The following is a 10,320-nucleotide window of genomic DNA, read 5'->3' as shown; positions in this document are numbered from 1 at the left end:
TCCTCAACTGAACCTGCCTCCACCACATTTCCAGGCATTGCATTCCATGTCTAAATGGAACACAATCTGAAAAAAACTTCTGACAATGCCCTTGTTTGGTATGCGCATCATTTTAAATCTGTGCCTAGTTCATTAAGCCTCACATGAGCAGTTGTGGGACAGTTGGACATAGCCAGAGGAAGCATGGTTTCTGGGATTTTGGAGCAGAGTGGGAATTTGGTGCAGGAAGAAGAGGGGCTTTTTGCTTTCTTTGTGGTTTGTAATTTGCAATGACTATTCTATAATAACAAGGACTAGGAAATAGGACCCTGGAGTAATTGATGTTAATTGATATTATACATTTTCCAGAAGATTTAATTTAAAGAGCCAAGTCATGACATGAGAGTTCAAACCAGTGGTGTGCTCTTCGTGCTTTTTATGGGAAGCTCGGAATATTTCCAGTGCCCAGGACAAGTATATGTGCAGGAAGTGTCCCCAGCAGCAGCTCCAGGAAGCTTGGATTTTGAAGATGACAAGGTAGCTTGGGACACTGCAGAGCTTTGGTGAGATGGAGAGTATCTTGGATAGCACCTATAAAGAAATTGTCACACTGCAGGCTAAGACTTCACAGGCAGAATGGAAATAGGTGACTGCCAGGCAGTGCAAGAGGACCTAGGCAGTTAGTGCATGAGTTTCCTGTGGCTATTCCCCTGTAAAAACAGTTGTACCACTTTGGATACTGTCATTGAGTCTTCTCAATGGAAAGCAACAACAGCCAAATTCATTGCTTCCATGGTTGGTTCTGCTGCACAGTGTACCAGGGCATCATGGGGGCTGAGTCCTGGGGCAATGAGTGGCTGAGGGAGCTCTACGGCAGGAAGCGGCTTCAATGGGCTCCGGAGCGGTGGTAGCGTTTTTGGAGGAGGCTGCTGAGTCGGTTGGCTGACCTGTGAGGTCTGGAGTGGGGCTCTCATTTTCCATGTGGAGTAGGCCTGCAACAGCAGCATGGCACGGAATGGTGTAGCCCGGAGAAGGACACTCCTGGCAGCATGGCGTGGACTGGAAAGCTCAGAGCAGGGCTTTTGAGGCGGTGAAGCTATGAAGAAGAAAGCTGGACTCTCTTTAAGTTATCTTTCTTTATTTTATTCTGTAAATGGCATTCGTGTATGGTGCAGACCTTTCACTGCATTTTATTTTGAATGTACATGACAATAAAGAATATTAGAATCAATTCAGGGGAGGAGTAAAAGTTATGGGAATGCATGGGTAAAGGGGATTAAACTGTAAGGGGAATAGCACAGGCATTTTTATGGCTGCAAACAAGAATCCAGGTTGGTATGTTGACTTAATGGTGGTAGGATCAAGGGTATCCCAGAGCAGTGACTGCACATTCTTGGTGGGAGTGGTGATGGGTGGTGCGTTGGAACAACTAGTGGTCAAGGTACACATTGGCACAGATGGTATTGTTTTAAAAAAGAATACAAATTGAAAAGTAGGATCTGAGATGTACTGATCTCAGGATTACTATCAGTGCCATGTGCTAGACAGATTAGAAATAACAGAATGTATTGGATGAACACATGGCTAAAGAGATAGTGTGAGGAGGAGGGTTTCAGATTCCTGGGGCATTGGGACCAGTTCCAGGTGAAGCGGGACCAGTAAGAACTGGGTGGGTTACATCCAGGTAGGAGCAGGACTGATGTCTTAGGATAGTTTGATTCGAGTGTTGAGGGAGGCATTAAACTACAAGGGCAGTGGGATGGGAACCTATATACAGAATCAGAGGAAAGGAATCAAGGACAAGGACAGAAAGACATACAGGAGAACAAGAAAAGTACCCTGTTAACTTGGTGATTACCCCTGAGTGCTCCCCAGTGGTGATTTCAGGCAGCCCTCTGATTGTTCTCACTGTTTCAGTACGCCCTAACTGTGTCAGTTGATAGAATAGCCCTCCAAGAAACAGATAGCAAAAAGAAAGATCTTTCTCTTCCCACTGATAAAGCAAAAACTTGCAGCAGGTTGAGCTACATAGGTCCATATTAATGCTAAAATCTTAGCAAAGATCAAGATCAGGCTAATTGGTCTACAGTTTCACATCATCTGCCTCTCTCCCTTCTTAAAGAGAGTTGTTATATTAGCTATTTTTCAGTTCACTGGGACCTGACCTGATTTCAATGATTCCGGAAAGATCAATGCTTCTAAGATCTCCTCAGTTCTCTGTTTCAGAACTCTGGAGTGTAGTCACAGAGTCATGTAGGTCCATATAGGCATTGATCAATACAACATGGAAACAAGCCCTTTGGCCTAAACCTGTCCATGCTGACCATCATGCCCACTCAGCTAGTTCTAATTGACAGCATTTGGTCCATATCCCTGTAAGACCTTTCAACCCATGTTTCTATCCAAATTCTTTCTTTAATGTTGCTATTGCACCTGCCTCAACTGCTTTCTCTGGCAGCCCATTCCATATATGGACCATTCCCTGCATGAAGAAGTTGCCCTTCAGGTAGTCCTCAAATCTTTCCCCTCTCTCCTTAAACCTATGCCCTCTTGTTTTCAACTGCCCATTCCTGGGAAAAAGACTTCATATTTATCCTATCTATGTCCTTCATGATTTCATGCACCTCAATAAGGTCACCTCTCCTTCTCCTACATTCCAAGGAATAAAGTCCTATCCTAGCTAACCTCTCCCAATACTCAGGCCTACTAGTCCTGTAAATTTCCTCATAAATCTTCTTTGCACACTTTCCAGTTTAATAAAATCTTTCCTGTAACAGGTTGATCAAAACTGTATGCAATACTCCAAGTGTGGCCTCACTAATGGCTTATACAACTACAACATAACATACCAATGCCTCGACCAATGAAGGATAGCATGTTAAATGTCTTCTTCACCAACCTGTGTGCCTGTAACACCATTTTCAATGAAGTATGTACTTGCACTCCTAAGTCCCTCTGTTCCACAACACTCCTCAGGATCTTAACATTTACTGTAAAGGTCCTACCATGGTTTGACTTTTCAAAGTGTAAAACCTTGCACTTATCTGTATTGAATTGCATTTACCAATCCTTAGCCCACTTCCCCTACTGATCAAGATCCCTCTGTAATTTTTGATAATGTTCCTTGATATCAATTATACTTCCTAATTTTGTAACATCTGCAAACTTACTACTTATGCCTTGTACATTTGCATCCAGATTATTTATGTAAATAACAAATAACAAAGGTCCCAGCACCGGCCCCTGTGGTACACCACTAGCCACAGGCCTCCAGTCTAAGAAATAAACTTCAACTATCACCCTCTGCTTCCTACCATGAGCCAGTTTTGAATCCAATTAGCTTGCTCTCCCTGGATCCCATGCGACCTAAGCTTCATGACTAGCCTTCTGTGCAGGGCTTTGTCAAAGGCCTGACTAAAGTTTATATAGACAATATCCACTGCTCTAACTTCATCTAACCTCTTGAAGAGAATGGTTAAAGAAAGAGTAGGGCCGATCAGGGATAGCATAGGGAACTTGTGTGTGGAGTCTGAGGAGGTAGGGTAAGCCCTAAATGAGGTTTTTGCTTCTGTCTTTACGAAAGAAACGATCTTTGTATTGAATGAAACATTTGAAGAGCAGGTGTGCATGCTGGAATGGATAGAGATAGAGGAAGCTGATGTGCTGAAAATCTTGTCAAACATTAAGATTGACAAGTCGCCAGGCCCGGACCAGATTTGTCCTCCGTTGCTTTGGGAAACGAGAAATGCAATTGCTTTGCCACTTGCAAAGATCTTTGCATCCTCACTCTCCACTGGAGTCGTACCTGAGTACTGGAGAGAGGCAAATGTAATTCCTCTCTTCCAGAAAGGAAATAGGGAAATCCCCGGCAATTACAGACCAGTAAGTCTCACGTTTGTTGTCTGCAAGGTGTTAGAAAGGATTCTGAGGGATAGGATTTATGACCATCTGGAAGAGTATGGCTTGATTAAATGCAGTCAACATGGCTTTGTGAGGGGCAGGTCATGCCTCTCAAACCTTATCGAGTTCTTTGAGGATGTGACTAGAAAAGTTGATGAGGGTTGAGCTGTGGATGTGGTGTATATGGACTTCAGTAAGGCATTTGATAAGGTTCCCCATGGTAGGCTCATTCAGAAGGTCAGGAAGAATGGGATACAGGGGAACTTAGCTGTCTGGATACAGAATTGGCTGGCCAACAGAAGGCAGCGAGTGGTAGTAGAAGGAAAATATTCTGCCTGGAAGTCAGTGGTGAGTGGTGTTCCACAGGGCTCTGTCCTTGGGCCTCTACTGTTTGTAATTTTTATTAATGACTTGGATGAGGGGATTGAAGGATGGGTCAGCAAGTTTGCAGACGACATGAAGGTTGGAGGTGTCATTGACATTATAGAGGGCTGTTGTAGGCTGCAGTGGGACATTGACAGGATGCAGAGATGGGCTGAGAGGTGGCAGATGGAGTTCAACCTGGACAAATGCGAGGTGATGCATTTTGGAAGGTCGAATTTGAAAGCTGAGTACAGGATTAAGGATAGGATTCTTGGCAGTGTGGAGGAACAGAGGGGTCTTGGTGTGCAGACACATAGATCCCTTAAAATGGCCACCCAAGTGGACAGGGTTGTTAAGAAAGCATGTGGTGTTTTGGCTTTCATTAACAGGGGGATTGAGTTTCAGAGTCGTGAGATCTTGTTGCAGCTTTATAAAACTTTGGTTAGACCGCACTTGGAATACTGCGTCCAGTTCTGGTCACCCTATTATAGGAAAGATGTGGATGCTTTGGAGAGGATTCAGAGGAGGTTTACCAGGATGCTGCCTGGACTGGAGGGCTTATCTTATGAAGAGAGGTTGACTGAGCTCGGACTCTTTTCATTGGAGAAAAGGAGGAGGAGAGGTGACCTAATTGAGGTATACAAGATAATGAGAGGCATAGATAGAGTTGATAGCCAGAGACTATTTCCCAGGGCAGAAAAGGCTAACACGAGGCGTCATAGTTTTAAGCTGGTTGGAGGAAAGTATAGAGGGGATGTCAGAGGCGGGTTCTTTATACAGAGAGTTGTGAGAGCATGGAATGCGTTGCCAGCAGCAGCTGTGGAAGCAAGGTCATTGGGGACATTGATGAGGGTTGAGCTGTGGATATGGTGTATATGGACTTCAGCAAGGCATTTGATAAGGTTCCCCATGGTAGGCTCATTCAGAAGGTCCAGAGGAATGGGATACCGGGGAACTTAGTTGTCTGGATACAGAATTGGCTGGCCAACAGAAGACAGCGAGTGGTAGTAGAAGGAAAATATTCTGCCTGGAAGTCAGTGGTGAGTGGTGTTCCACAGGGCTCTGTCCTTGGGCCTCTACTGTTTGTAATTTTTATTAATGACTTGGATGAGGGGATTGAAGGATGGGTCAGCAAGTTTGCAGACGACACAAAGCTGAGGAAACATAGAGGAACCTCTGGGCAAAGTGGGTGCATTAATACTGATGTAAAGGGACTCAGATGAAATGGGGGACAGTTAAAGGTCTTCAGAGCTACAGAGAAATCTCATAAAAGAGAACATGCACAATGAGCAAATATTATGGATGCAACTTGCAATTCCCTCACAGAGGGAAATTGTTAGAGAAGGTTTTTAGACACAGGATTTACCCACATTTTAGAGATAGTCAGCACTGATCTTTGTGGAACATCACTGGTCACAAACCTCCAGTCAGACAAACACCACTCCACCACTACCTTCTCTTTTCGATGGCCAAGCACATTTTGTATTTAACTTGCCAACTCACCATAGAACCCATGTGACTTAATCTTGCTCAAGTTTTTTTTGAGGATGTAACAAAGACAATTGTCGATGATTGTTGGATGTTGTCTACATGAACTTTACGAAAGCACATGACAAAGTCCCTCCTGGTAGGCAGGCCTGGAAGATTAAGTCACATGGGTTCTATGGTGAGTTGGCAAGTTAAATACAATATGTGTTTGGCCATAGAAAAGAGAAGGTAGTGGTGGAGTGGTGTTTTTCTGACTGGAGGTTTGTGACCAGCAATGTTCCACAAAGATCAGTGCTGGGACCCCTGTTGTTTATAATATATAGAAATGATTTGAAAGAAATTGTAGATGGTTTATTAGGAAGTTTGCAGACAACATGAAAATTGGAGGAGTTCCGCATAGTGAGGAATGTTATCAAAGGATACAGTAAGACCTAGATCAGTTAGAAAGTTGGCTGAGGAAATAGCAGCTGGAGTTTAATTCAGACAAATGTGATGAAATGCATCTCAGGAGGTCAAATACAAGAGAAAAGTATACAATAAAAGGTAGGATATTTAATAGCATTGATATAAAGAGTGATCCTGGAGTGAAAGTCCATAACTCCCTGAAAATGGTAACACAAGTGGATAAGGTGGTAAAGAAGGTGTACGGCATGCTTGCCTTCATCGGTCAGGGCATTGAATATAAAAACTGAAAAGTCATTTTGCAGCTGATACCATGCTCTCAACTTTAAGATGGGTCCTTGAGTAGAAGGATGTGTGCAGGCCAGGACCTGGCCCATTTCCTGGACATGCTCTTTACCCTCAAAGGTGTCGCTGTAATTTGCAGGACCTTGGCAGCAATCTTCAAAGTTAAGCTTATAGGATCTCTGACATATAAGGCTACCTGTCATCAAAGACTCCATTGCTGGTGGGAGATGAGCAATCCTTGATGATTTGCAACATTTTACATCCTTGGGATGTATCTCTCATCAGGGTCAGTCTTGATAAAACTAAAACTACAGTATATGTTGTAACAGTGTAAGTTAAAACATATTGACAATAGTGATTGGTTATTTACATTGATGTAGCATCAAAGCTGGATATGTGCTCTCAGTATGTTTTCTTCTTCCTCTCCCTTCCACTAGGGCTAGATGTTACAGGGGCTGTGTTGTTTGGTTGGCCCTGTTAACTTGGAAAACGTAGTGATTATCCCTGAGTGCCTTCCAGCATTGATCTCCAGCAGCCCTCTGAGTGTTCTTATTGTTTCAGTACGCCCTAACTGTGCCAATTGATAGAATAGCCCTTGAAGAAGCAAGTAGCAAAAAGAAAGATCTTTCTCTCTCCCCGATAAAGAAAAACTTACAACAGGATGAACTAAGTAGATGTCATTTAGTAAAGAATCTTTCGAGAACTTGAGAATTTTCCAAAAATCACCACTGTAACTTCCTCATGAACTCTGAAAATTGAACTGGTTCTTCTAATTGACTCTTATATAAACTAAACTCTGATATAAAGATCTCCCATTGATTCGACAGCTGTCAGGAGCATTCTCAAGGACAGGAAATCAATTGGACTAAGAGGTTTGGGAGATAGCAAGAACCTCAGAGATGCTGGAGTCAGAGTTGATACCATGTGGAGCTGGGGGAACACAGCAAGTCAGGCAGCATCAGAGGTTCTGATGAAGGCTATAAACCTGAAATGTTGACTTTCCTGCTCTTCTGATGCTGCCTGACCTGCTGTGCTCATCCAGCTCTCAATGGTTTTGGACAAAGAGATCTGCCTTCCTTTTATCCTTTGTGTATGTGCTGTAAGCCCAATCAGGTGTTTTTCTCATTCGCCTTCCATTTAAAATCTACAATATCTCAGAAGATTTGTATCCTCTAGTCAGTCATGTGTATGCAAATGTTTCAGATTAAGAGGATATACGCTGATCCTCATTTACCATGGATCCCTGTACTCACCAGGGTGGCCCCCATCATGGCAGATTGTGCAGTACTTTTGGGTGATAGATAGGTTATCCTCACCCATGAGTTTTCTGCAATTTTACTGATAGCCTGATTCCTCACAGGTAATGAGGATATGGGATGGTTTAATTCAGAGTAATAGCTTAGTTGTTCACCAGTTTTACCACTTACTGTATGAATGCATTTGTTTATAATAAATGAGTTATTTTTGAGCTAATTACAGAAGCCCAATGAACATTTCTTTCATTACGGGTTGTGCAAAACAAAACAAATTGACAATTGTATTGAAGTCAAAGTTTCTCCTCCATCTAGGGTCTTTGAAAGTGGATAGCCAAGCTGTAAATGGGGAAGGAAAGAAAATGAGATATTTAGTTTTATTATTGGAGCACTGGAAAAATAAATGCATGGAATAGTGAACAGCCTGTGTTAATACCTTGTTGGTGTTCTTTTGGAGTAATATATTGATGCTGGGCACCACCGTCTAAAATTAAGTCATGACCTTCAAGTGGATACAGAAGTGATTGGTCAAGATGAGGTTTTGAGAGGCCAAATAATGAGAAGCAATATTTCCCTTGTCAAGTGGTTTACAACCCAAAGGTCATAGCTTTAAGTATAATTGGTGCAAGAGTTAAAGAGAACAGATGAAATGTTTTTCTGTAAAGAGCATTCTGTGTGAGAATTTTGCCCATCCCTGCAGGAGGGCTTGCAGGTGTGATTCCACGAAAAAGGGGACCTAACCTGAATGCCTGCAGGTAACAATGTTGGGTTTTGGGTGAAAGGTATCAGGGGAGGAGCGTTACCCCCTTGAAAGACACTCTCTTTCAATCAAAAGCTCCCTGCCATACTCCTGAAATTCCAGCAATTCTCATTCCAGAGCCCTGAATACTCTAGCCCGTTAACCCCTCACAGTGACCTGCAAGCCTGACTTCATCAATAACCAAACACCCTTCTCAATTTTCCTTGCATCCAGTTTCAACGATGAACAATGTTTGGGAGTGGATGCAGCTCTATCAATGGACATCACTCCTAGTGCTGCTGTTGTAACAGAAGAGCTGTCAGTAATCCAATTGACTGGCGGTTCTTGGAGGTCTAGCCTGTCACCATCCACAGGAATGTGATGGAATACTCCCCACTTGCATGAGTGTAACACTCAGGAAGCTTGACACTATCCAAGGCAAATTGGCACCACATCCACAAACATTTGCACCCTCCATCACTGATGCTCAGTAGCAGCAGTGTCTACTAGCTACAGAATGCAGTACAGAAATTAACTAGGGGTCCTCAGATTGAACTTTCCAAACTCATGCCCAGTGCCATCTATAAGGAGATAACAAAGTGTGGAGCTGGATGAACACAGCAGGCCAAGCAGCATCTGAGGTGCACTGTTGCTTGGTCTGCTGTGTTCATCCAGCTCCATACTTTGTTATCTCGGATTCTCCAGCATCTGCAGTTCCCATTATCTCTGACACAATCTATAAGGATTAGGGCAGCAGATACAAGGGAAGACTACAAGCTGCAAGCTCCACACCCCCTCCCCACCCCCCACCCCTCCCAAGCCACTTACCATCCTGACTTGGAAATGTATCACCGTTCCTTCAGTGTCATTAGGTCAAATCATGGAATTGCCTAATTAAACAGCATGGCAGGTGTTCCGACAACAAACAGATCGTCACCACTTTCTTAAGGGCAACTAGGGATGGGCAAAACATGCCCTCATCTCCTGAATATATGGGGAAAGGTTCAATTTAAAAGGGGCTAGATGGAAAATTTACAGATAAAGGTGCAAAGGTATGAAAGTGAAAGGGAGGTATAGAAGGATCTTGGGTAATGGAGGTAGGAGACATACAGGCAGAGACAGAGAGCAGAGTCACAGTGATGGGAAAGGCAGGGAAGAATGGGAACTTATTTTGAGAGTGGGGAATTGGATTTGAAAATGCTGTGAGCTCCTGAGGGTTAAGGAACTGGTGAAATTAATAAAAGGCAATGAAAAGCTAAGGTTGGGCTTGGGGATCTGGGTGGGTCTAGAGGGGAGATTATGTATGTCAGGGGAAATTGTGGCTGGGGCCACAGTTACAGGGGCAGATTGGAGCATAAAAAAGGAACACCAGAAGAAAGGAAGTGACTGCTTCCAATGATGTTTGCTTCTACACTAGTTGGTCAAGAAATATTATTCCAAGTTATAGTTGGATTTTTAACCCTCATTACAGCAGGAGCAGCACCAGGCATGCAGTAAACACAGCATTGCTGGTTCACATGACAATTCTTATTATGGAGGGTGCGTGGTAGAAAAGTTACCTGTCAACACGTGGCGGGCAAAAGATTCAATTTCTAAATATCCATTTTAGGCTAATTGACAGGAATTTTCCAGTTAACGCCCAGATTAGACCATACAACCATAAGATATAGGAGCAGAAGTAGGCCATTCAGCCCACTGAGTCTTTTCTGTCATTCAATGAGATCATGGCAAATCTAATAATCCTCATCTCCACTTTCCTGTCTTTACCCCATCACCTTTGATTCATTTATTGATTAAAAATCTATTGATCTCAGCTTTGAGTGTGTGTGATGACCCAGCCTCAACAGCCCTCTGTGCTAAAGAATTCCACAGACTCACTCCCCTGTTAGAGAAGAAGTTTCTCCTCATCAC

The sequence above is a fragment of the Stegostoma tigrinum genome, chromosome 1 (genome assembly GCF_030684315.1).
Source record: "Stegostoma tigrinum isolate sSteTig4 chromosome 1, sSteTig4.hap1, whole genome shotgun sequence".
Lineage (NCBI taxonomy): Eukaryota > Metazoa > Chordata > Chondrichthyes > Orectolobiformes > Stegostomatidae > Stegostoma > Stegostoma tigrinum.
The sequence above is the reverse complement of the archived record's forward strand: the minus strand, read 5'-3'. Positions refer to the sequence as shown.